The sequence below is a fragment of the Gymnoscopelus microlampas genome (genome assembly GCF_963454915.1).
Source record: "Gymnoscopelus microlampas genome assembly, chromosome: 20".
Taxonomy (NCBI): domain Eukaryota; kingdom Metazoa; phylum Chordata; class Actinopteri; order Myctophiformes; family Myctophidae; genus Gymnoscopelus; species Gymnoscopelus microlampas.
The window spans coordinates 39414187-39438013 of record NC_139957.1 but is presented as its reverse complement, the minus strand read 5'-3'; the positions used below and the strand labels follow the sequence as shown (position 1 = coordinate 39438013).

Sequence of the window (23827 nt, the reverse complement as noted above, 5' to 3'; positions counted from 1 at the left end):
CACACACAGACACCAGAGAGAATCAGAGGATGTGATTGTTATACCAATGGTAAAAGAGAAGGATTATGGGCAAGGTTGGTATGACAGATCTATGGTGTGTACATATATATAGGCTATATACTGTACGTGTGTGTGTGTGTGTGTGTGTGTGTGTGTGTGTGTGTGTGTGTGTGTGTGTGTGTGTGTGTGTGTGTGTGTGTGTGTGTGTGTGTGTGCGCGAGTGCGCGCGTGTGCATGTGTGTGCGCTTGCACGCGTTATTTATTTACACAACTATCCGACTCTAGCTAGAAAAAAGAGGGGGTTAAGGCTTCAAGGTTGATGTATTCCTTTGTATAAAGTGTTTCGTCTCCTTTTTAGGGGGTTACATGGGGTCTCTGTGAGCCCGGCGGAACACTCCTGCAGTGTGTACGAGAGGAGAGGAGAGGAGAGGGGGGCTAATGCTAATCCGTCACCCGTAGCGACGTGTTTGTCTGTCTTTGGGCCAGATAATGTGGAGTGTTCTATCTCCTCTCCTTCTCCTCCCTCTGTGATGCTCGGCTCTCCATGGAGCAGGGGGAGCATGTGATTTATGACATTTTGTTCCGAGCGTCTCTCTCTCTTGCGCACGCACACACACACACACACACACACACACACACACACACACACAGACGTTTGAATTACTATACTGTACTTGTGAGGACATACTTGTTTTTTCGTAAATGACTTGACCCTACTTGATCATACTACAGTGTGTCACAAAAGCATCAAAAGTAGCAGATCCACAAGCGATTTCGCGTTTCTAGCATGTAGATCTGCTACTTTTGATGTGAGGTTTATAGATCTGCTACTTTTGATGTGAGGTTTATAGATCTGCTACTTTTGATGTGAGGTTTGTAGATCTGCTACTTTTGATATGAGGTTTATAGATCTGCTACTTTTGATATGAGGTTTATAGATCTGCTACTTTTGATGTGAGGTTTGTAGATCTGCTACTTTTGATATGAGGTTTATAGATCTGCTACTTTTGATATGAGGTTTCCACCCGACAGAGACGATATATATACTGTACCCGTACTACTGTATGCGTCTGTATGGACTGTAAAAGTTCATGTCATGTTGAAAGTATAGAGAATACAAAGCATGAGAAAGTGCAAACACACACACACACACACACACACACACACACACACACACACACACACACACACACACACACACACACACACACACACACACACACACACACACACACACACACACACACACACACACACACACACACACACACACACACTTTTGGTGTTACTAAAGGACATCAAACTTTTACAATGGCAGTTTTATGAAATGTATTTTTTCTTTTTTAACATTTTCTGGCAGTTTTTTATTTCCATTTTATCCCTCACCCTAAATCCTCAATTACTGTATATACCAAAAATAATTGTATCAAACAAATAGCAGATCTACAAGCTCACAACGCGACCCATTGCAACGTGTTGTGAGCTTGTAGACCGGCTACTTTCAGTGCATGGCACAGGCATGCAATCAAGTATAAATCAGGCATAACTCCAAACTGCCTAATACTAACCCTAACCTGAACCTTTTTCTAATTGTAAATCTAACTCCCCAAATGCTGTGACGGCTTGTAAGCTTAGATCTGCTATTTTTGGTGATGTGGTTATTCTTTGGTGATCCCATTATTTTTTATAAATCACCATAAATCTAACCCCAACCCTGGGACCTGACATTTAAATGCCTAATTAATTGTAACCATAACCCCAACCTGAACCTTTATCCTAACTCCCCAAATTATCTTTTAACAAAAAAAAAAACATTTCTCTTGCGAGGACCAGGAAAATTGTCCTCACTCAATGTCTATTGCTCATATTCTACTATACTCGTGGGGACATTTGGCCCTCATAAGTACACACACACACACACGCACACACACGTCTCTCTCTCTCTCTCTCTCTCTCTCTCTCTCTCTCTCTCTCTCTTATCTTTCTCTCTGGCTCTCTCCACCCACCCGTCCCTCTCTCCCTCCACAGTTCCTTTCTGTTCCCCAACTCAATATCACCTCCGTCGAGCGTGGAGGAGAAATTGCTGCTGCTTCATATTGCGGAGGGGAGGGGGGGGGGGGGGGGGGGCTAATATCAAAAAGACATGTCTGGGGATGGGAGCACTTTATTCGCTGGGCTGGTGTTGGACGGACGGACGGCTAGCCTTTAAAGTGGATGTGTCTATCGGGGGCTCTCGCCACGCCGAAGCAGTTTGGAGACTGTTTCATAGAATGGAGAGTGAAGAAAGATAAATAAATAAATACAAATAAAGCACGTCTGAGTGTTTGGGAATAGAGAGAGAGAGAGAGAAGGAAGGGAGATGGATGGATGGGGGCTTTCATCAGGTGCCTGGAAGGGGGAGAGATGTTTCAACACCATGGGGCGGGGGGGGGGGGGAGGGGGGTTCTGCTGGAGGGAGGGGATGGATGGGGTCAGGTCATGCTCTGCATTGTGGGGGAGAGAGGGAGAGTAAGGTCTGGTACTGCAGGTTTATGAGTATGTATGTCTATACAGGTGTGTATGAGAGTATGTGCGTGTGTGTCCAGAGCTAACCACATAAGTAAATATGTTTTATTATTGTAATTATATATATAATAATATATATATATATATATATATATACTGTATATATATAGTAGGGCTCTACTCAGTAGGGCGCTGATACCCCCCAAATTAGGAGTCATACATCATACACAACTGACATCATAGATCAGGGGTTCTCAAAGTGGGGCCCCCAGGAGGCATTACGTGTTGTCAGTGGTGGAAAAAGTACTCAAATGTTTTACTTAAGTAAAAGTATCAAAACTGCAATGCAGAAGTACTGAATTACCAGTAAAAGTCCGGAATTCAAAATTGTACTTAAGTACAGTACTTGAGTAGATTGTACTTAGTTACTTTACACCACTGCGGGTTGTTCACCCGTGCGTGGATGAGTGGTGCTTCAGGTTTGGGTTCTGGGTGGGTGGAGGTGTGTGTGCTGGTTCTGGGGGGGTGGGGGGGTTGGTTCTGGATGGGTGCTGCTCAGTAACGGCTGAGTGCAGAACTTGACAGGAAGCCAGAATAATTGTACCAAACAGAAAGTGATCTGCATTATCTGACCCATGCACGCACCGTATGATTACACCATTTCAATGTTTTAATTGTCTGTGTGTGTGTGTGTGTGTCTGTGTGTGTGTGTGTGTGTGTGTGTGTGTGTGTGTGTGTGTGTGTGTGTGTGTGGCCCGACGTGCTGTACACAGTAAAATCCTCAGTGTTTGATTTATCCACTTGTAACTCTGAGAGTATACAAATGTATTCATAACCATTTGGTTACATTGTATGAGTTTAATGAACACCGAGGATTTTAAATGTGTAAAAACATAATGTTGTTTCTGAGGCTCTGAGAGCTCCTGACCTGTTTAAGTGTTTATTTGTGTATACAAAACACACACACACACACACAGACACACACACACACACACAGACACACACACACACACACACACACAGACACACACACACAGGTTGGCTAATTAGAGCGAGTTCTACACTGGAAGGGCAGTGCTCTTGGATTTCAGTAAGATCCAGGGCACTGTGTCAACCTCAATGTGGGACATGCTCCTTCCTGTCATCACCCCCCCCCCCCCCCCCCCACACCCCTCATCACCCCCACTCCCTCATCACCATAGAGGGAGTGACTCTTTAAGTTAGCTTGTAATCAAAACTTAAACAACAAAACTAGATTTCAGTTAAAAAAAAAACTGTATTGTGTATATAAAACTAAATCAAACTAGTAAGGCTGCTTAAAAACGAATTAAAAATAAACTTTATAAAGGACCACAGTGGAAATAAGCTCTGAAGTTTTCTCTGTATTTTATCCTTTTCACAGATGTACAATTATGATCATGTATACATTTTTGGCAATGCAATATAAAAATCAACATCACCCCCACTCCCTTACCCCTCATCACCCTCTCCCCGTCTATCTTCCCCCCTCCAACCATCTCTCTCTCCTCTGCCCATCTCTAGACAGAACTTCTCACTGCCAAACATACTGAGTGCACACACACACACACACACACACACACACACACACACACACACACACACACACACACACACACACACACACACACACACACACACACACACACACACACACACACACACACACACACACACACACACACACACACACACACACACACACACTATCCACACTTTCTGCAAACAGACAGAACCCTGCATATCTGCTTTTATGACAAATTCTACTAAATGAGATTTCAGGCCACCGCAGAGATGTGTTCTCTCTCGCACACACACACACACACACACACACACACACACACAGGAAAGGACAACAACTCAACGACACAAATTGAAACATTACTTCAGCTCCTCAGAGAAACGGGCTGTGCTTAGGAGGGGTAGAAAAAAAATTAAGACTATGACATGAAGTGAATTGTATTTTGTGCCGACAGGGAGGGAGGATCGAGAAAGAATGAATAAATAGTGGGAATACCGTACGCCAAACATATCGTTGCTGTCGGGCAGAAACCTCTTATCTCCATATTTTGACTTCTCGTGTTTCTTTTCATAAATTAACGGCCCTACTTGATCATACCACAGCAGGGTTCCCCAATAGGCGGCCCGCGGGCCCATGACGACTCCTGTCAACAACAAAAAAAATGATATCTGTATTACTGTTCAAGCAGACTGCAACAAACACATCTGTAAGTAAAGTGTGCATTCTGGACTTATTTTGATTTTCAGTATGTACAACTGGCTGCTGTTAATCTGTATTACTTTTCAAGCAGAACCAAATATTTTAAGTAAATGGTTGGTTCTCTTATTTTGTTTCCAGAGTGCATTTTTTCCTTGTGTGACTCAACACAGGATCTAAGAATCCCCGCCAAAACATAACACAGTGTCAAATTAGCTAGATTAGAGAAAAAAAAAAAATAATAATAATAATCGTGCATGCGCGCTTTGCGTGAGTGCACGATGCCCCTGGCCCTCGGCTTGGTACCCTAGACATAATTTGGCCCTTGGGGAAAACTAATTGGGGAACCCTGTACTACAGCGTCACACAAAAGCATCAAAAGTAGCTCGAAGCTTCGATCTTGTCGATCTGTTGATCTTGGAATGTGAATCCTGAAAAGTAACAGTTTTGGAGATATAAGGTTTCCACCCGACAGAGACCATATAAACAGCTGTTTTTCCCACTCTTGTGCACCTGGGCCCGCCACTCAACAAGCCAGGGAGACAATAGTAATTCATTGTTAAAATGTAAAAAAATAAATTCATCAACTCCCCCGCACAAACGGTTCTCTCCTGATCCTTTTTTTTTTTGGTGCCAAACAAAGCCATTAAAATAGAACATGGGTGAAATTACCGTGGGGTTGAAACCTGCTAAATTGCTTTTTTTCGGAGGAGGAGGCTCTCCATCGACAGTTTACGGTTTTTATGTCCTGGAAATGATCCTACTCCCCTCGCGCTTTAATGTGCAAACCGTTGTTAACCGATTCAAGCCGGGAACGCATCTGTGTCATTTTTTAGATGTCTTTGGCCTATTCAAAAATAGCAGATATACAAGCTCATAACGCGGCACCGAGTGCCGCGCTATGAGCTTGTAGATCTGCTATTTTTGAAAGATCTTGAAAATGTGTGAAAATCTTTGAATATATATTTTTCATATATTATATTTGTAACTCAAATCTTTGCTTCTGGGGGGTCCCTGGAACAAAACATTTTGAGATGGGGTCCCTGGCCAAATACAATGTTTTCTAAATCCTAACAGTATGTTGCTATATCAGTGGTGGCCCCAAAATGATATGTATTTGGCCGTGGACCCCCATCTAAATATATGTTGTTCCAGAGACCCCCAGAAGCACAGATCTGAGTTATAAATGTTCGCTTTAAAACATATATAAATATATATTCAAAGATTTGCACACATTTTTCACAATTTTTCAAAGAATTGCAGATATACAAGCTCATATGCGCTATATGAGCTTATATACTGTATCTGGCATTTTTTGAACAGCCAAAGAAATCTTAAAAAGACACAGATGCATTCCCAGTCTTAATGGGTTAATCGGGGAGACACAAAACACTCTACTGTACGAGGCTACGATACACACATGGATTATATGAGACAACAGCAGCATCAAACCCACGCATAAAACAATACCGGCTAAATGGTTATTACACCCGTTTCATTCTCACAGTGCAAAAGGAATCAAAGAACAAACCCTGTGATTGATTGTGAAGGATATATTCATATTCTAAAGCAGGGATCTTCAATGTTTTTTTTGGCCAAGGACCCCTTAGAGATAGATGAAGCATGGACCCCCCACTACATATTAAATATATTCATATAAAACGTTTTCCATTGATTTCATCATAGCTTCATAGACATGTTTGACAGCACTATCATCACCGTTTTTTTATTTTTATATGTGTATTCTTCAGACATTTAGGCTATTGCCATAAATAGCCGATCTACAACGCCTTGCACTGCGAGGCTTGTGAGCTTGTAGATCTTCTATTTTTGGCTAAGGTTCTCCTCAGAAAAAGGGATGCTAGGGTTCAAGTGGTTAATGTAAAAAAGAAAAATCATATCACACAAAGATTTGGCGGCCCCCCTGTAGTAACTCTGAGGACCCCCTAGGGGTCCCAGACCCCCTGTTGAAGACCCCTGGCCTACTGTAGATCTACAAGCTCACATCGTATGGAAGTGTGACGCGTTGTGAGCTTGTTGTTCGGCTATTTTCGGTAAATGTTCCCCCAGAAAAGGGATACTAGTGTTCTAGTGGTTAATGTAAAAATTAGTTAGCCCCCCTAGGAGTCCTGGACCTCCTGTTGAAGAGCGATGTTCTTCTGGGATGAACATTCTGCAAAAATAACAGATCTACAGTATTTGTAGATCTTCTATTTACAGTAAAGAGATTTGGTGTAGAGGGAAAAAGGGAGCGGAACAGGTACAGATCCCAGGGGGACCCCATTCAAGTACTTACTGTACATAGGGTTTAACACACACACACACACACACACACACACACACACACACACACACACACACACACACACACACACACACACACACACACACACACACACACACACACACACACACACACACACTTCAACTAGTTGTAGTCAGTATATTGTGTGATTTATGTGGTTAAGCCATGAAGACCGGGAACGCATCTGTGTCATTTGAGATTTCTCTGGCTATTCAAAAATAGCAGATATACAAGCTCATAGAGCTTGTATATCTGCAGCTCATAGAGCTGCTATTTTAGAAAAATCGTGAACATTTGAGCAACTCTTTGAATATATACATTTTTTTTACTAACATTTGTAACTCAAATCTTTGCTTCTGGGGGTCCCTGGAACTAAATATTTTGATATATGGGTCGGCAGCCAAATACATATAATTTTGGGGGTCCTTGACATGAAAAATTTTGAGAACCACTGATATAGAAACGTACTGTAGGTTTATCAGGTTTTTTTAGAAGACATTTGTAGATGCGTTCCCGGATTCAATGGGTTAAGCTGCATAAGCTGGGGGCAGCTCGCAGAGACCAGCCTCTGGACATTAACCCATTAAAACCGGGAACGCATCTCTGTGTAACCACTTTAACCATGTTATTTTTTTTTTTATCGTGAACATTTGTGCAAATCTATGAATATATATATATTTAAAGCGAACATTTGTAACTCTAATCTTTGCTTCTGGGGGGTCCCTGGAACAACATATTTTGAGATGGGGGGTCCGCAGCCAAATATATATCCTTTTGGGGGTCCTTGACATGAAAAAGTTTGAAAACCACTAATATAGAAACATACATTTTTTCAAAAAACTGTTAGGATTTAGAAGACATTTGTAGAATCCCCCAGAAGCAAAGATTTGAGTAAAAAATAATCACTTTAAAACATATATATTCAAATATTTGCACACATTTTCACAATTTTTCATTTTCAGCAGACATACAAGCTCATAGCGCGGCATGAGCTTGTATATCTGCTATTTTTGAATAGCCAAAGAAATCGAAAATGACACAGATGCGTTCCCGGTCTTAAAGGGCTAAACACTAAAAACGGCATCCACCACGGAATGGATTTAAGTTGCTCTCCGCTAGCAATTTAACACTGCACTGGTCTTCACATAACCAACACTCAAGAGGTCTTTTTTTATGGGCTACAGTAGTGTGCTTTATAGAACTATTACCATCCTCCCCTAGAAGCCACGGCTGGAACCTCCGAATAGCAATTCGGTGCTATTTGAAGATCTGTTATTGTTCCATAAAGTGTTAAGTGGTTCCATCTATAAAAAATCATAAATGGGTTCTTTTTCTTTATGGTATCCTCTAATTGTTCACAGTTCAGCCACAACCATGAATCATTCCGTTACAATGCTACGTATAGAACGGCTTATACGTTGGACCCGAGTTCTACAATCTACAATTACAACATTTGTATTGTTCAGTGATCCAACCCTCTACTTACTATTACAACTAGAACTATTGATTGATTGAATACTTTATCGGTCAGAAATGTAAAAAGCACGTGGTACGGTAAGACATGAACAACTTAAACAACAGCATATCGCGTCACGTGCTTTCCCCACAAAAACAGAAAAGACAGCATGGAGCCCTGAGCGCGGAACAAAATGATCCTTCACCGGCGCGTTTCATCGTTTCTGCTGCTTCTAAATGTCGGCGCTATTCGGCCAACATTTCGCCCATCCCCCCCGCCCCCAAACAATATCAGTAGACTAAAATGGGACTAAGACTAAATGGTGTGTTATTCAAAAGACTAAGACTAAGACTAAATCAGAATTTGCAGTCAAAATTAACACTGGTTTACAGATCTGCTATTTTTGAATAGCCAAATAAATCTTAAAATGACACAGATTCTTTACCCGGTCTTAATGGCACTGTGGTCAACTATGTTTGAAGCTACTCTATCATACTGCGTCCATCGTACTGATGGTGAATTCACACTGCTTCTGCGCTGTGAGGAAGCGGCGGGCTTCAGTGCACTGTGCTCTGAAGTGGGTGTGGACTAAATAGGTGGACACACTCCACACCACTTGAGATGGACAGAACCTGACTGTTATGGAAGTACGGAATATTGATAAACAAAGATGTAACGGTACCATTAAAGGACCATTTACCCAGGGGGCAAAGGGGGGTGTGCTGCATTTGCCCTGCCATCAAAGGTTGGCCACCAGAAATAATATCTATGACCCAGTAGGATCACAACCTATATGGACAACCCGGTCAATTTTTTGCTGGAAATCCAATATGGCCGCCTCAATATTGGCCCCTATCAGAAAATAGCTTTGGCGATAACTTTTGAACCAGATGGGCTAGAAATGCAAACTTGGTGTCTATTTCATGGTTTCAGAGCATGAGAAACTCAATGGAATACTTATTTTTATGATTAGGTGTGTCTGGACCTTTACTTTGCATATTTCCAAGATGGACGCCACCCGAAAATGAGTTTTACTATGACCTTTACAGTGACAGCTAACTGTTATGGCAAAAAGTCTGCTTTTTAAGCAATATGAACACATTTGGTCAGTTTGAGCTTTCATTTCTATGTTGTCAATATGGCTGCAGTCATAAATAATGTATGGTATTACATTTTTGCTCAGATTCTATCTATAGTTGTGGGGATGATTGCAGTGAAAAATCTGAGAAAAAGGCCACACTGTATCTTATGTATCATTTTAATAAACTAACTACAATAAAAAACAGACACATGCACACTCCAGGACTTGCCAAAAACTTCAACTTTAGGGCTATACAAATTAACATAGTGGTATGCATTCAAGTAACATAACAAAATATAGACTACTTAGTGACAAACAGAGTAAAAGCGGATTTGAGGTTGCCTACAAAAGGTTCATTTTGACCTCTATGGTGCTGTCTTGCCTGCTTCTAAAGCCAATGATACTATGGTACAATGCTATTCACCGTCACTGTTGTCACGTGTTGCACTGATCCTGCTGCATCGTGTCTCCAGTCCCTGGCAACGGCCTCCTAAGTAGCATGGAATTTCCTTCTTTGCACAGGAACAGTTTTTCTGGCAGCCTTTGATACAGCTGCATGATATTGCCTTGTTCATTGACACAGGCCAGGCTGGCTCGGTAGATGCAAGGGGGACTGCATTGCTATACAGGTGAGGCGTCCAGAGATGGCAGTCCTAGGAGAGCAGCTGCTGCTTTTTCAGGAATCATTGAATGGGCAACCAACTGCAGTCCTCTGGGCAACCTTCCTGGAGATGTCAGATATTCTCCAAAGGTTTATCTACTACGATCGGGAAGGTGACTGGACAGGCCATCTCTGTGAATCAGCAAGAATGCTACCCTACCTCACTGCAGCAGGCCACTACAAGTACGGGCAGCAATCTTTACCTCTGTATTTGGCTGAGATGAAGAAACTACCAGAAACAGCTTCAGAGGTACATGAAGCACTGATGGCAGGTGTATTTGTTGGCAGACGAGCAGATGGCAGCCACAACAGTGTTGCTTTTGACATGCTACTGGAGCAGACCTATAATGCTGATGCCAAGGAAGCAAGCGGTCTGGATGGCATTACACTCAGCCCTGCTGCCCGGACAAAATGGGTCTACACAAAAACACTCACTGCAGCTGTCTCTGCAGAGCTCAAGTCTATGCTCCACCTCCACTCCTCCAACCCACACCATGAGTCTGGTCAGAGTCGTGTAACCCGGGATGCAGAGATGGTAGTCAAGGTCATGGCAGCAGTGGAGACTAACCCATTTACAGTGAGCACATCATCCATGATCAACATATCTACAGGACAGTGTGCTGATTCCACAGTCAAGGACGACTTGATGAGTGTGAACAAACTGGGTCTGAAGGCACTGTGTGAATCACTGTCCAGTGATCAGAAGAAGACAAGCATAATGAAGCTTAACACTTTCCATACTCAAAACACAAAATCCAAAGAATCGAAGGGGAAAACCTCAGCACCTGGCAAGAGCAATGAAATTACTGCCCTCCTGCGCATGACCCAAATCATAGCCAGTGGTGGAGAACTCAACCTTGTTGACTTTATAGGCAACCACGAGTGGAGTGACTTCCCCCCCTTCCCTCTTCCAGGAAGATGGCAGGATGAGAACAGGTACCAAGGCAAGCCTTGTGAAGGTCCTGAAAGAGGAGACCAAAGTTGCATGCATCCCTGACCTGCCTACAGAAGACAGAAAAACAGCAGTAGTTATTGATGCCATGTATGCCATACGCCATTGGTCGTTCCTGAAAGGTGAAGCATTTGGAACAATCGCTGAACGATACCAACGTCTGCTGTTGAATGATGTGCCTGCTGGCACAGAGATCATTCACTTCTGTTGTGACCGGTACAGTGGACCTAGTCTTAAGACAGCTGAGCAAGAACACAGATATGCTCAACCAAAACCTTCCAAAGAATATGAAGTCAGTATGCATTACACAGCTCCAGATCCTCGGGAGTTTTTTGCTGTGTCAGCTAACAAGGCAAACCTATTGAGTTTCCTCTGTGACGAATGGTGTGAAAATGAGAAACTTAAGTCGGCCCTTGGTCCAACACATCTTTACCTGGGTGGGGGGTTTAAAGAAGAGACAATGAGTGTGGTGATCAAGGAGGGGTCTATTGAAGATGTCCCTGCACTAGAATCCACACAACAGGAGGCTGATACAAGAATAATACTCCACACCCTGTACAGTGTCCAGAATGACAAAGTTGACAGAGTTGTCATCCATGCCAATGACACAGACATCATCATCATGTGCCTTTACTATAAAGCAACCCATCTCAGATGCCTTCCAGAGCTGTGGGTGAGAACAGAGCAAAATTCATACCTTCCTATCCATCAAATGGTATCAGCACTGGGGCTCGCACGGTGTCGTGCCCTGCCCTTTATCCATAGTTTAAGTGGCAGAGATACCACCAGCTATCCCTTCTTCACTGGGAAGAAGGCATGGTTCAAGGCCAGCATGTGTCTGGATCTCCCTGCACTTGAGGAGTTTGGTGAAAACTCTTCTGATTCCCTCTCAGATGACGTCATCAATCAAGCACAAGACCTCACAATTGCTGTATATACATCCAAAGCGGACCACCCGGAGGATTTTGACCTGAGTAAGCTTAGAGTGTACAAGTTCCTCAATAATAGATCAACCCTCTTAAAGCTGCTGCCCCCGACAGAGAATGCCTTTGACCTGCACCTGAGAAGAGCTACTCTAGCAACCATAATAGATAAATATGCACACATCGCCAAGCCGGATATTCCCTCTTTCGCAGAGTATGGATGGTCTCTCAGTGCTAGCAATGCAGTCCCCCTTGCATCTACCGAGCCAGCCTGGGCTGTGTCAATGAACAAGGCAATATCATGCAGCTGTATCAAAGGCTGCCAGAAAAACTGTTCCTGTGCAAAGAAGGAAATTCCATGCTACTTAGGATGCCGTTGCCAGGGACTGGAGACACGATGCAGCAGGATCAGTGCAACACGTGACAACAGTGATGGTGAATAGCATTGTACCATAGTATCATTGGCTTTAGAAGCAGGCAAGACAGCACCATAGAGGTCAAAATGAACCTTTTGTAGGCAACCTCAAATCCGCTTTTACTCTGTTTGTCACTAAGTAGTCTATATTTTGTTATGTTACTTGAATGCATACCACTATGTTAATTTGTATAGTCCTAAAGTTGAAGTTTTTGGCAAGTCTTGGAGTGTGCATGTGTCTGTTTATATTATAGTTAGTTTATTAAAATGATACATAAGATACATGGTGGGCTTTTTCTCAGATTTTTCACTGCAATCATCCCCACAACTATAGATAGAATCTGAGCAAAAATGTAATACCATACATTATTTATGACTGCAGCCATATTGACAACATAGAAATGAAAGCTCAAACTGACCAAATGTGTTCATATTGCTTAAAAAGCAGACTTTTTGCCATAACAGTTAGCTGTCACTGTAAAAGTCATAGTAAAACTCATTTACGGGTGGCGTCCATCTTGGAAATATGCAAAGTAAAGGTCCAGACACACCTAATCATAAAAATAAGTATTCCATTGAGTTTCTCATGCTCTGAAACCATGAAATAGACACCAAGTTTGCATTTCTAGCCCATCTGGTTCAAAAGTTATCGCCAAAGCTATTTTCTGATAGGGGCCAATATTGAGGCGGCCATATTGGATTTCCAGCAAAAAATTGACCGGGTTGTCCATATAGGTTGTGATCCTACTGGGTCATAGATATTATTTCTGGTGGCCAACCTTTGATGGCAGGGCAAATGCAGGTTTCCAAAAAAAGGGGGGGTTTGCCCCCTGGGTAATTACTCTATACTCTGATTGTACCCGTTGTCAGAGTACCTGTTGTACCTGGATGTCTGTCAGTGTCCCTTTTATGGGACACATGTTTTTTTCCATATATGGAGATCCCTGATGTCATTAGTAATGCCCATATATGGCCATAAATATGGGCATATCGGTCGGATCGGCGGTTCAGGACAACCAGATCTCCATAATATGTTGTGCGTGCGTGTGTATGTGTGTGTGTGTGCGTGCGTCAGGGTTGCCAGATCTGCTTATTATAATTTCCCCGCAAGATTTTATTTGAAAAACTATTTTCAAATAGCTGATGTATGTTAAAGTGCACATGTGGCCCATAGTCGCTTCTTTTGGGCTGGTTTTCCTAGACCTGGTTGCTTGTTTCTCTCACAGAATCTGGCAACACTGGTGTGCGTGCATGTGTGTATAGTATTTGTGAGTCAACAACAAAAAAAAAGGACAGTTATTGTTGTTAGATTCTCATCATCATCCTCATGCGTCTTGTCTCGGTGCGATCGATACGCAGACAGAGGAGCCCATTGCTGTTGCTTTGTGTAATTCCATGTTAGTGTCATTTTATTCTGTGCAGCACCATGTTCTCAGTATTCCTATTAAACCCACGTGGGGGGGCCGCCGGCCGGGGCTGCTCTCTGCCCGGCCGGCCCCTCTATACTACGCTAAAAAAACCTCTGCGATTTTAAGGGCTGGTGTTGCCGTTTCAAACAGGAACAGAAACACTGATGTGGAGAAGGGAAAAAAAGAAAAGAAATTGGGGCCGAAAAAGACAAGAAGATGAATAGAGAGAGAGAGGAGAGAGAGAGAGAGAGAGAGAGAGAGAGAGAGAGAGAGAGAGAGAGAGAGAGAGAGAGAGAGGAGAGAGAGAGAGAGAGAGAGCATAACGTTGTCGGGCCGAAAAACCTTGTATCTCCACATTTCTACTTTTTACGTTTTGCAGTGAATTAATGCCCTTACTTCGTGTCGCACAAAAATAAGTGAAAATAGCCGATCTACACAAGCTCTGAGCTTGTAGATCGGCTATTTTCAAAATTTTAGAAAGAAATAATAATAAAAAAAGAGTAACGGTTAATTTGGACATTTCCGCCCGGCGATAGCGACAATTAAGAGGGTGAGAAAACTCAGAAAAGAGAACGGGAGGCGAGGAGAGAGAGAGAGAGAGAGAGAGGGAAAGTACTGCAGCAGGCAGTGGAGGGGAGGGGGGTGGGGGGAGGTAAGAGATGGAGCTTCATATTAATGTGTGCAAATTTCTGGCACTCCTGCTGACTAAGATTAGAAAAACTAATTTCATGGATGCAGAGACAATACTGACTGTCATCGTGCCGGAGATGGAACGAGCCATCGGGAGGCGCTGTTTTAACTCTTAACCACTTAAACCCTATATACGTATAGTATATATATATACAGTATATATATATATACTTAGTTGACCCCCTGGGACCCCTCAGGGCTCTATACTTGGTCCACTCCTTTTTTTCCCAAGCCCCCCTCAGGAGAAAATCTCTTCGCCGGAAAAAATGTACGATCTAAAAACATTGAATGTCTGTGCCCCAGAATAGGGACGCTAGGGTTCAAGTGGTTAATTGGCCATCGCGGGCCACATGACAAAATAATTACCGTTGCTGTGTCAGAATGATAGCTAACGATAACGATCATCATCGATTTAAACGGTACAGCGAGTGATATTTCTTTGCTGAAATAAGTGTTAAATGGCTCTATATTCTGATAGTTCTCATTGCTATAGAGTGTTTGTTCAGTAACAAGGGTCTCCCTGTCACTCAAGCTCTTTAGTAAACAGAAAATAAATGTTCTGATCGGGGTACCAATTCTATCCAATCAGGAGAGAGAACTCATGCAGGCTACAGGATAAATAAGTGAAAATGGAAGTGATGACACAAAGAAATGAGCAGAGACCCGGAAAAAACCCTGTTATTGAACAAACACACTATAGCAACGATTACTATCAGAATACAGAGCTTTAACTTTTTAACAAAACACTAAAATATCACTGACTCTACCTTTAAAGCTGCACTATGTAACTTATCTCTTATACCCCGGATTTGAACCCGGTTTCCAGCACAATCGCTGACATTTTTACCATTGAGCCAATAGAGCCTGCCTGCTTGCTCAGGGGAGAAATTGAATCTTGACCTTCAGGTCAAAATTCGTGTCAGATCCTGTGTCTAGGTGAGACATGACCTTTGACACGATCTAAATGTCTGAGCAGGGGCAGGAAGACAAAACACAACCACCCCAGTTGTAATAAGTTATATTGTATTATCATACTCTACCATACAGATTGGACAAAATGTATTCAATTATTAATTTAACCCATTCAGACCTTAGGCCGATTCTACAAATGTCTTATAAATCCTAACAGTTTTTTGAAAAAAACCCCTATGTTTCTATATCAGTTTCAATCATTCTCAAACCTTTTCATGTGAAAATGACATGTATTTGGCCGCGGACCCCCATCTCAACATATTTTGTTCCAGGGACCCCCCCTCACTGCCCTCAAAAGCAAAGATTTGAGTTAAAAAATGTCACTTTAAAAAAAATATATATATACAAGAGTTTTCAAAAATAGCAGATCTACAAGCTTATGAGCTTGTAGATCTACTATTTTTGAATAGCCAAAGAAATCTAAAATGACACGGATGCTTTATTCCCGGTCTTAACGGGTTAAAAAACTGTTACATTTGCTTTATCAAAAAAAGACAAAACTAAAAAAACTAAAACATTTTGAACACCAAACACGTAACTCTGGGGGCCGTGGTGTGGCATTGGTGTCGTTTATATCTCCTAGGATAAAAAAAAATAAAACAACTAAAACTCTCCAGGCGTAGATGCTGTCTGACAGCCACACTGTTACCAGTACGCTGGCAGGCAGGCAGGCAGCACTGACTGACCTCCAGTGAATTTCTACGAGAGGACCTAAATCTCATCCTACCATCTCGGCACGCTCGCCTTGTTAGTGTGGAAAGTCTCGTAACAAATGACAAGCGTGTGTGTGTGTGTGTGTGTGTGTGTGTGTGTGTGTGTGTGTAAGAAGTGCGGGACTGGTCCGCCGGGAGCTGGAGGGAGGGAGCCAAATTGCCTTCCTCGCCTCAGCCCAGTAGCGCTGCGATGGCACAGGCAGCTAGGCATGAAGGCCAGCCTAGATGAGATGCATGAAATTATTATCTGAGGGAAAAGGAGCGAGGAGCGGGAGAGAGAGAGAGGGGGGGGGGGGAGGGAGAGTGGTGTGGGCGGGGGGGAAATAGATCGCCATTAACGGCGGAGAGCAGGAAAACAAAAATATACAGCACGTCTAACACACAATATGTGTGTCGTTGTTGTCGGCGCAGAAACCTTTTATCTCCATATTCTGAGTTTTTTTCTGAGTTTTTTCCTAACTTGATCATAAACACAGCGTCACACAAAAGCATCAAAAGTAGCAGATCTACAAGCTCGAAACGCGGCGCGAAGCGACGCGTTTCGAGCTTGTAGATCTGCTACTTTTGATGCTTTTGAATTTGAATACTGAAAAGGAGCAGTTTTGGACATATGAGGTTTCCACCCGGTAGAGACATATATATATATAACTTTTAACGTGACAGTGAGACCAGGGAACCACAGACACAGTTAGGACTGGGGTTCCCGGAGGAACCGGGTTCCAACATTGAGGAACAAGAATCTGTTCCATCACATTTGGAACCCGTTTCCGTAAACCGGTTTTATCAACACTGTCAGAGCTGGTTATGTGGACTTCACGTCCGCTATAGACGACAATACCAGCGGTTCTCAAAAACACTTACATTTCAAGGACCACCAATAGCTCTGAGAGTGTACCAAAAGGGAACCAAATAGACCCTATATAGGAACCTAAAGGATCCCAACAACCCTTAACAGAGAACCTACAGCCACGGAGAGGACAAGATGTATGTTATGGCTCTCTGTAGTGTAGTCTGCTTCCGTCCACTGAGCTGCTGATCGCTGCGGGTGCCCTCTGCGCTTGACACCCATATTTACAACCCCCCCACCTGCACCCACCCACCTCTCCACCAACAACCCTGGGGACACGGAAACACATGCGTGCACACACAAGCACAAACACACACGCATGCACACAAACGCCAGTGCAATGCCACCCCCCCCCCCGCAACTTCACCAGTGTAAAGCGATTCCCCCCACCCCCCCCCAACCTCACCAGGCTTTTGCAAAAGTGGCCGGGCGCTCGGTTCCTCACGGCCGGGCGCGCGGACGTCATTAAGAGAGGGAATGGACAGGGGGATGGTGGGGGGGCGAGAGAGAGAGGAAGAGAGGACAAGAGAGAGAGAAGGAGAGAGAGAGGGAGAGAGAACGAAAAAGAGGGACAGAATGAGAGAGAGAGGGAGAGAGCTGCTGGTTCATCTGTCTCAAGTGAGATTGGGGTCGCGGGGGTCAACGGAGCCCTTTTTCCTCCAGCGAGACTGAGAGCCAAAGAATTACAGGGAGGGGGGGTGGGGGGTGACCGGGAGGAGAGGGGGGGGGGGGGGGTGATGTGGCTACTGACACGCCGGTAACACACCATTAGGGAATGAAAACAAATAAAATGGCATCGTCTGCAAAACAACGGAAGGGAGATGCGCGCGCGTGCGTGTGTGTGTGTGTGTGTGTGTGTGTGCGTGCGTGTGTGTGTGTAACCGTGTCTCGACCTCCTGTCCGCTCCGCCAACTTACCTGAAATCCATGCCAGTCTTTCCAAGCGAGACTCCATTTACACTAATGAAACACCAGTGTTGTGTCTGCTCTGCTGGCACAGGCATGAAGCAACACACATTCCTATTATTTATATATGCGTTCAAAGCTTGTAGATCATCGTTTTTTTTTCCTTTCTCAAAAAAAGTTCATGGCGTGGCTGTCCCGGAGGCTCGCCGTCTTTAAGAGGGTCAGTCTGTGTGTGTGTGTGTGTGTACGTCTGTGTATTCTGATCGCTTGGCGCAAAGATTCATATCGTCTCTCTCGGGTGGAAACGTCATTATGTCCAAAACTGTTACTTTTCAGGAATCGAATTCAAAAATACCTAAAGTAGCAGATCGACAAGCTCAATATGCGGCAATGGAAATAAGAGGTTTCTGCCCGACAACAACGAATATATTTTCTGTGCTGTGGCCATCTGTAAAAAAATCAAAATGCAAGGTGAAGTAGTTGCTAGAACAGTGGTTCTCAAACCTTTTCATGTGAAGGACCACCAAATTGATATGTATTTGGCCGCGGATCCCCCCCCACCACCCATCTGAAAACACTTTGAGCCAGGGAACCCCAGAAGAGAAGATTTGAGTTGATAAAGATCTTAATACTTTCAAAAATAGCAGATGTACAAGCTCGCAGCGCGGCTTATATGTCTCAGCTTATGTGAACTTATATATCTGCTATTTTTGAATAGCCAACTTATAAAATATGGATAAAGTGGTTCAAATTATTGTGATGCTGCACCCGCTGGAGATCTCCGATTGTCTGGTTACAGAAGACTACAGATGTTTCACTACAGATGTGTGAGGAAGAATTGTGGTAGAGTCATACTATATTGTTATTATGGTTGTTTATAATCTAACCTTCACTTACAGTACCATATGTTGTTCACCTTTGAGCCTTATGATATATGATATGATATTTGTCAGCTTTGTAAGAGCCAAGATGTCCATTTATAGGCCTGGCGGCTATTGTTTTGGTACATCCTGTCTTGTTATGATACAGCTGGTTCTTTTAACTCATTAAGACCTGAGGCCGATTCTACGAATAGTTTTCTGAAACACTTCTGTTGCTATAATATCAGTGGTTCTCAAACTTTTTCTTCATGTCAAGGACCCACCCAACATTTAATGTATTTGGCCGCGGACCCCACAGGGACCCCAGAAGCAAAGGTTTGAGTTACAAATGTTCGCTTAAAAAATATGTACTGTATATATTCAAAGATTTGCAAACATTTTCATGATTTTTCTAAAATTCATGGATTCATGGAATTCTGGATCAATCACTGATTGATTCTGAATTCCATGGATCCATGTGTCACTACCTCGTGCTGCTGTGTAAGGTTGGGATCCTTTAGGAATTTTTAAACGATTCTGGTTCCTTAACGTAACGGTTCCTATAGGGGGGTTCCAAATGGACCCTTACAGGTTCGTCACTCTGAGAGTGTACGAATGGAACCAAATGGACCTCAGAGTTGTGGTGGTCCTTGAAATTGAACCACCGGTACTGTGATTATATAGCAGACGTGAAGTCCACACAACCAGCTCTGTTATCACAGTGTGATAAAAAAAAAGAAGACGGTTCCGAAAAACAGTTCCAAATGTGATGGAACCGATTCCGGTTCCGGATCCCAACCCTAGTGCTGTGTGTGTGTGTGTGTGTGTGTGTGTGTGTGTGTGTGTCTGTGTGTCTGTGTGTCTGTGTGTGTGTGTGTGTGTGTGTGTGTGTGTACTTTATCCTGCCAGAACAGCCGCACCACAACCCTGAGAACCAACCCAACAAACGGATCCGGAGGGAAAGACGGCTGGGGGGGGGGGGGGGGGGGGGGGGGGGGGGGGTATGTGAGGGGCCAGCGTGGTACGAAAGGAATGCACTCCCCCCCCTCCCCACACACACACACACACACACACACACACACACACACACACTGGCCCATACACAGAGAACCCCCCTGGAGAGATGCTGTTATGCAACCCCCATGGAAAAGAAAAAGAACACAAAAACATAACAATAAGTACATCTGGCTGGAAGGAGAAAGAGGAAGAGTCTGTTTGTCCTCTTCTTCCTCCTTTCCTCTCATCCAACGAGATGTCTCATGAGACCGAGCTGACATTAACCCAATAAGACCGGGAACGCATCTGTGAATTTTTTTTTATTTCTTTGAGCTATTCAAAAAAATAGCAGATCTACAAGCTCATAGTGCGGCATGAGCTTGTACATCTTAATGCATTCATGCTGAGATTTTGGCAAAAGAAATCGTGAAAATGTGTGCAAATCTTTCAATATATATATATATGTTTTAAAGCGAACATTTTTTAACTCCGATCTTTGCTTCTGGGAGTCCCTGGAACAACATATTTTGAGATGGGGGTCCACGGCCAAATACATATCATTTTGGGGGTCCTTGACATGGAAAGGTTTGAGAACCACTGATATATAGCAGCAATATAGGTTTAAAAAATAAAACTGATTTAGAAGACATGTGTAGAATCCCCCAGAAGCAAAGATTTGAGTTACAAATGTTTGCTTTAAAAAAATATATATATATATAATCAAAGATTTGCAAAGATTTTCAAGATGTTTCAAAAATAGCAGATCTACAAGCTATATATAGCCAAAGAAATAAAAAAATGACAAAGATGCTTTTCCCGGTCTGAATGGGTTAAACATGAAATCACTGCCGCCTCGCCGCCGCCTCCTCGTCCTCGCTAACAGAACGGAGAACAGAAAGGCGTCTTTACAGCTGGATAATTGTAGAAAACGAGGCGCCCTGAACCGCCGAGTGTGTTCATGAATTAGCAATGGTTATTCATGATGATATTGTTGCTGCTGCTCGGTCGTTGTAGGGTGAAAATACATAAGTGAATATTAAGGGAACGGACCGAACAGAAACGATGCTAAAGGCTCCTGAGGGGGGGCTTCCTCCGCTATCCATTAGTCTTCCCTGTAAGGCAAAGCTTAACGAGCTACTCAGGGCTGGGAGTCTGGCCATTGAGGAGGGAGGTGGGAGGGGGGGGAAGTAAAGCTTAATTTATACGTGTTGTTAGCCTGAAGATCAGTGCTTTTCACGTAGCATATATTAGTCTTAAGCACATTAACACTGGCGTCCCTATATTTCTGGATTTGAATAATTTCAAAAATCGACAAATTAATGTACAAAAATCAAATCGTGCGGATCTGCGGATCCACGTGGTTTCGATGTGGACGTCAGACTTCATGTGGCCAGCCTGTGACATCGGTCATCTAGTATGACGTCAATCAGAAGACATACTTAGGGCCCGGACCGCTGGCGTAGAGGTCCGGGCGCCTGGCCTGTAGTAGTGTGGCCTAGCAGCGCATCGCGGGTTCGGGTCCCGTTCTGTGCTTCGTGTCTCTCCCCGTTTCCTGTTGATCTCTACTTTCCACTATAAATAAAGGCAGATAAGCCCCGCCCAAAAAAAGAAGACATACTTGGGCATTTCAGCATGATTCCAGTCCCATTGACTTCCATTGTAAAATGTATTTTTCAATATTTAAAAAAAAGTTTGTGGAGGTACTTCTGTGGTAGCCTGGTCGCATGGAATTCACATTATTATCATGCGTCTTCATCAGACCGGTCTGGCCCCAAAGCACTGCAGGTGGGCGTTTTTTGCAGAAACCAAAAAGTGGACGAGCCAATCAGCAGCGTCTGTGCTCAGGGCCCCGTGAGGATTGACAGACAGCCTCTTCCACTTTTTGGTTTCTGCAAAACGCCCACCTGCAACGCTTAGGTCCACCTGCAACGCTTAGGTCCACCTGCAACGCTTAGGGCCGCACCGGTCTGCAGGAGACACATGATAATGTGAATTCACGCAACTGGGATGGTTTACCAGGCTAGTTCTGTGGCCTACTGGCAGTGCGTGTATGAATTTTAATGCGGACACACAGACCGACAGACTGACCCTCTTAAAGACGGCTAGCCTCCACACCGTAAAGATGTTAAAAGTATTCGAAAATGGCCGATCTACAAGCTCACAACCCATCGCAATCTGATGCACTGTGAGCTTGTAGTTGTAATGTTGACTATGTTCAGTACTTTTAAAACCGGTATCAGTTACTGTTAAGTGGTTAAGTTATGAACAGCGAGCTCCAATCCTAAACAACAAGCAAAAAATAAGAAGAGCCTGATGTCCTTCGTAAAGTTATTCAACCTCTGTGAAAACCATCTCCCTATACGATCCTTTTACATAGAAAAGACTAAATAAATGGCAAATATCTATGAATAGCAAGTCGTCAATCTAGCTCCTAACACCTGTGGTGCAGTTTAAATGGTTCCCTGCTAAGAAAAAAACAAAAAAAACAACAAGGATTTAAATTCAGGCCGTTTGCTTTTGGAGCCCGGCCCAGTCTTCTGGGGTGGACTCATCCATATTTGTTCCTGTGGTGTGTGATCCATCACTTAAACATAAAAAATAAATAGATAAATAAAAATAAACCCTCCGCCAGGCAGCCACCACACACACACACACACACACACACACACACACACACACACACACACACACACACACACACACACACACACACACACACACACACACACACACACACACACACACACACACACAGATATCCTGACCTTCCCTCCTCTGGCATTTATTAGATACTCATTAACCCATTAAGACCGGGAAAGCATCTGTCATTTTCGATTTGAACCATTACCTTATAGCAGATATACAAGCTCATAGCCCGCGCTATGAGCTTGTAGATCTGCTATTTTTGAAAAATCATGAAAATGTGTGCAAATCTTTGAATGTATATATTTTTTTAAAGCGAACATTTGTAACTCAAATCTTTGCTTCTGGGGGATTCTACAAATGTCTTCTAAATCCTAACAGTTTTTTTTTTACTTATGTCGCTATAATATCATTGATTCTCAATTCTTTTCATGTCAAGGACCCCCAAAATGTTATGTATTTGGCCGTGGACTCCATCTCAAAATACGTTGTTCCAGGGACCCCCAGAAGCAAAGATTTGAGTAAAAAAATGTTTTAAAAAGAAAATTTCAAAAATAGCAGATCTACAAGGTCATAGCGCGGCACTCGGTGCCGCACTATGACCTTGTAGATCTGCTATTTTTGAATAGCCAAAGTATAAAATAATGGTTAAAGTGGTGACACAGATGCGTTACCGGTCTTAATGGGTTAAAAGTCACCTGAAACAATTTGAACCAAATTGATTTCATTATCGGACTCGGTGTGAGAGACGCACCGCACGGGGCTGGTCCCCCCCCCCCCCTCCCTCCACCGCCGTCTGAGAGCTCAGCGGGAAATTTACAAAGTTAATTAGAAAAAAATGGATTTTCATTTAATTTTTTCTTACCTTCCTGCTCGACCGTCATAAAAGCGAGGTGGCAGGCAGGCGCACGATGCACGTTAATGTTTAAAACTACTGATGTAAAAATACTGTTACAAGTAAAAGTTTGGTATAAAAAATTTACTTGAGTAATAAGTATAAAAGCATTGCCATCAAAATGTACTTAAAGTAGCTAAAGTAAAAAAGTACTCATTATGCAGAATGTCCCATTTAAAAAAATGTCTGATTGTGAAGATAGCCGATCTGCAAGCTCACAGCACGTCGCATTGTGATGCGTGAGCTTGTAGATCGGCTATTTTCACATAGACACAGTATATAATAGGGCTGAAGTGGTTAATGTATGTTTTGTAATAATAATCCAAATCTACAAAGTAACTAGTAACTGACGTTTTTCAAATA

At 43.2% G+C, this 23827-nt stretch overlaps 1 protein-coding gene across 1 annotated transcript in view; it reads right to left on the bottom strand.

Annotated features, from left to right (window-relative positions):
• Positions 1–23827, bottom strand: part of LOC311035608 (AT-rich interactive domain-containing protein 1B-like) — a 264670-nt gene that overhangs the window by 204712 nt on the left and 36131 nt on the right.